At 43.4% G+C, this 5,016-nt stretch overlaps 1 pseudogene; it reads right to left on the reverse strand.

Moving 5' to 3' along the window:
* Positions 1-312: 312 nt before the first annotated feature.
* LOC129476129 (ataxin-7-like protein 3) lies at positions 313-1,703 on the reverse strand (annotated as a pseudogene).
* Between the last annotated feature and the right edge of the window lie 3,313 nt (positions 1,704-5,016).

Consider the following 5,016-nt stretch of genomic DNA (forward strand, 5'->3'; position numbering starts at 1 on the left):
ACAGAATAAATAGAAAAAGCACCACACTTAAGTCCAAAGCATCGTATGTCCAGGTCTGAGTCCTGCACGCCGAGGAGGTGTGCTCCATTGTAGAGGACCTTGACAATGATTGGTTGGACTGATCAGGTTAGGGATCCTAGAGGGTTAAGGGAACAACAGAGATGAGGCACATAATCAGATCTTCTGCCTGCCTGGCCCACCGAGCTTCCCAAACCCCAACCCCTAGCAGCCATCCATTTGCCAGGCTATGGCACCTGGGTGGGGATCAGAAGAGAGGGCTCTGCTCAGCCAAAGGCTATCCCTGCACCGAAGTCAGCTGATGTCATCATAGATGCTGGCCGTCAAGGGTATCGGCAACTTTGGCCTCTTCTTGTTGGAGCCCAGGTCGGAGGAAGTCCCTAGCAGGCTCAAATGGGATTTCTTTTTCTTGGTTTTCTGTGTCCCAGAGCTGTTGGTACCTAGACCCCATCCCTGATTTTCACTCGTCTTGGGGGAGCCTGAATCACAGGGTGAGAGATCAGAGGAGCAGTCCCACTGAAGCTGGCTGATCAGGGCCTGGCTGTCAGTCATGTCAAAGCTGTCATTATCCTGGGAGCTCTCCACCTCTGGATGGACAGCTGAGGCCCTGAAGAAATACATCTGCAAGGTTCACTTCTGCTCATCTGTGGGCAGTGCAGGGACTTTGTGCACATCTTCTTGGTATCTTCAGAAATCACCCTACATTGCATGCTTAACAGGATATGAAGCTCCTCTGGCCCCAGGTTTCATAGCTGATCCCAGTTGAGTTGTTATACTTAAAAAAAAATGTGGCACATATACACCATGGAATACTATGCAGCCATAAAAAATGATGAGTTCGTGTCCTTTGTAGGGACATGGATGAAACTGGAAAACATCATTCTCAGTAAACTATCGCAAGGACAAAAAACCAAACACCGCATGTTCTCACTCATAGGTGGGAATTGAACAATGAGAACTCATGGACACAGGAAGGGGAACATCACGCTCCGGGGACTGTTGTGGGGTGGGGGGAGGGGGGAGGGACAGCATTAGGAGATACACCTAATGCTAAATGACGAGTTAATGGGTGCAGGAAATCAACATGGCACATGGATACATATGTAACAAACCTGCACATTGTGCACATGTACCCTAAAACCCTAAAGTATAATAAAAAAAAAAAAAAATCAAATCACAAAGTTCCCCATTTTTGTGTTTTAAAGACTCAGATCTGCAAGGGGAATCGGTGTTCTTGCCTGATTTTTCTCTTCTTGGCTTTATTCTCTGAGCCATAGGACCAGTCGTTGTCATTGATGTCATCATTATCCTCTTGGTCACTCTCAGACTTGTCCATATTGTTGCTATTGGCAATCCGGTGGATGGCGATTCGGCGGCTATTCCCACCCATTCCCAGGCACTTATCCAGATGAGGAGCAAAATGGGAGGCAGGAATGCAACAGTTGCAATTGGGGCAAACACACTCTTTGCTCTTCCACTGGTTGAAAACCAAAATCCTTCATGCTATCAGGGTCCGTGTCATCCAGGAAGAGGTAGCCACACTTGGCAGCCTGGTATACCTCGAAGCAGAATCCCGAACAAGAATTCTAGACTAGGTCCACTTATATCTCCCGAGCTATGGCCTCTAGTTTGCTGTTATTCAGGCCAGACAAAGACATTTCCTCCATTTTCTTTTGTAAACTCTTGTGGAGAGGGCGCTCTGACTGTTCATAGCACAGCAGGCAGGCAGGGGTGGGGGGTGAAGGAGGGATGGGGAGGGGGGAGAAGGAGAGGGGTGGTCAGGTAGCCTCTCAGGGAAGCATTCTCTGGGGGCAGCTGCTCCAGAACCCCATGTCAGTTGGTCCGTTCTCACCTCTCCCTGGGGCCTGAGGCCTGGCCGGGGGTTGGGCCTCCTTCCTGCCTCACCGCCTCACTGGGCAGCCATGGCCTCTTCCCCTCCCTTCTTATCCAGTTGCCGCCTCCTCCTCCTCACCTACCCTGTCCCCGCACAGTCCTCCAGGCCATCTTGGCTGCACTTTAGAGTCACCTGGAAAACTTTTAAAAGTTCAAATATCCAGATATTACCTCAGACAAATTAAATCAAAGTCTTTAGGAGTAGGTCCCAGACATCAGTATTCTTAGAGCTCTGTATTAGTCTGTTCTCATGCTGCTAATAAAGACCTACCTGAGACTGGGTACTTTATAATGGAAAGAGGTTTAATTAACTCACAGTTCCACATGGCTGGGGAGGCATCACAATCATGGTGGAAGGCAAAGGAGAAGCAAAGGCACGTCTTACACAGCAGCAGGCAAGAGGGCATATGCAGGGGAATTCCCTTTTATAAAACCATCAGACCTCATGAGACTTATTCACTATCAGGAGGACAGTACGGACCTGCCTCCATGATTCAATTACTTCCCACTGGGTCTCTCCCACAACACTTGGGGATTATTACAATTCGAGGTGAGATTTGGGTGGGGACACAGAGCCAAACCATATCAAGCCTGCCATCTGATTTCAATGTGCAGCCAAGGTTAAGAACCACCTAGATGCCATTTGAGTTACTGTGATGAGAGATATAACTAGCAACATTTGCAGAAATTACCATTTCTTCTTCTTTTCCACTTTTTGGTATGGGCATAAGTAATAAATATTATTCTGGGAAATCAAACTTAAGTACTATCCTTGATGAGTGTGTGATCAAAATATAGAGTCAGGGGCTCGCCAGGCATAGGAAGAATTCTTATGATTTGAAACAGTGCCTACATGGGATAAAGGGTAAGGAGAGAGCCTGAAATTAGATAACAGATACAGAATACCCTCCCACCCCAGCAGGCCCTATTACTTGGGTGTAATACTATCCAGTATTCAAAGGGAAACCATCATATTACTCGATTCTTTGGTAAGTTTCCTACCCTATGAATTCCTTCTGTTATTTATTTTTTTTAATGGGAACCAGCGTTACCTAAAGTCTTATTTTAATAAATTTAATGTTATAGGCAACTTTGTTGGAATCTATACATCTCATAAAACAAGCAATAAATATATTTATTAGGCTAAGATAAAAAAACATCAGGATAGGAAACGTCTGGCAATATTCCGATTGAGTTGTCACTTTTGCAGGTCAGCACAGCAGTGTGGAACAAATATGTATGTATATTTAAAGAAAGAAATTAGTATTGGAAGACTGGAAAAAGAAAGAATATGAAATGGTTAATAGAATTTCAGTTATACAAACAAAGGTAGACTGTTTTGTCTAGCCTGTACATGGCTTCCAAAATAAAATAGGTTCAGGCTCTCCAAAAGGATAGGTTCAGGCTCTCTAGAAGAAGTACAACAGACTCTTGCTTTATTTCAAGCACTTGCCTTAGGCATATTTCTTGGTTCTAAGTGGAATAATCCAAAATGAGCATGTGTCTTAGAAATTTCATTGATGGAGAGGCATTTCTTTGTCTCCAGATTTTGTAGTTGGCCGAGCATGGTGGCTCACGCCTGTAATCCCAGCACTTTGGGAGGCCAAAGTGGGCAGATCACCTGGGATCAGGAGTTTGAGACCAGCCTGGCAAACATGGTGAAACCCTGTCTCTACTAAAAATACAAAAATTAGCCAGGCATGGTGGCATGTGCCTGTAATCCCATCTACCCAGGAGGCTGAGGCAGGAGACTCCCAGGAGGCAGAGGCTACAGCAAGCCGAGATCGCGCCACTGCACTCTAGCCTGGGTGACAGAGCAAGACTTGGTCTCAAAAAAAAAAAAAAAAGTATTGGTAGTTTTATCCAACCACTCTGAAATGTTTCCCTCTACTCAACAGATAGTTTGGTTGATGATTTACCCATTTTTTCATTCAATAAACATGTATTGAGGGACTGACTACTATGTTGTAGGCACTGATGATACAAAAGTAGAAAAGAGAACAAGACAAAATACTTGCTCTTTGAACTTATAGTATGGCGAAGAAGAACTGACAATGAATAAGTAAATCTGCTTTTTCACCTTTTCTCTTTGCACTTAAAACAATTATATATTTGTGTTGACTCCTTTTAGAGACTAAAATTCATGAGGTATGGGGCCCTGTTTTGTTCACCACTATATTTCCAGTTCTTGGTGCAGAGTAAGCACTCAACAAATATTTGTTAAATGGAAGAACTCAGAGCAATAGAAAAGCAAATGGTGGTTTGTTACATTTTGAGTTCTTGAGTTTTACTACTTTCTTCATTGTACTCTGTCTTTGACAATAGCTCAACAGTCAAGCAGTCAGCAAAGACTAATTTTTGCCTAAAGAGCTTGTGTCTTGGAAAGGGAACGGAGATCTTCCTCCATTGTTCTAAAATCACATCTACCAGTACTCATTTCTGAAGGGCAGTGCCATGAGCACAGGCAAAGTAAAATGAGCTAAAGCATTTGTTTGAAAGCTTTCCATTTTATGAGATGAATTCTTTCATAATTTTGAATTCTAGGGGCAGCTGTTAGTAGCTTCCTAGTCTTCATTAAGAAAGTTGGTTAATAATATATTTTATTTATACTTCTCAGAATGTACATAGTGTTTCTAATTTGGGGGAAGTTACAGCGCACTGCATAACTGAGTTTTTGTCCAATGGAATATTTTACCTTTTCTCAGACATATGCCCAGATAAGAAAGTCCATGAAAGACATTGGTACTTGCTTGGCTTAGAAGAAGGGACCATGGCTCTTCAGGGGAGAAGAGAAGCAAGGCCTACATTATTGAAACTTATTTAGTGATCTGGCACCAGGACGATTTACCCAGATTACTTTGTGGTGGTCGTACCATTCAGCACAGTGATTGCTTTTTCTTCTATAGGCTGTCTAAAGCAACGTAGTGATAGGATTAGGAAAAAAATATTTCCCAAATGAGGAAAAGCCAAGGTTTAATATTCACTTGGTAAACATTAAGACTCCTCAGTCATTTGGTTTGAGGCTGGTAGCAAATTATGCTGATTATTTCATTACCTTTTTAGTATGGGCTGTGGGCCCTAGGAAAACACAGAACATTTGGTAGA

This window comes from Symphalangus syndactylus, chromosome X, assembly GCF_028878055.3.
Source record: "Symphalangus syndactylus isolate Jambi chromosome X, NHGRI_mSymSyn1-v2.1_pri, whole genome shotgun sequence".
In the NCBI taxonomy this organism is placed as follows: Eukaryota; Metazoa; Chordata; class Mammalia; order Primates; family Hylobatidae; genus Symphalangus; species Symphalangus syndactylus.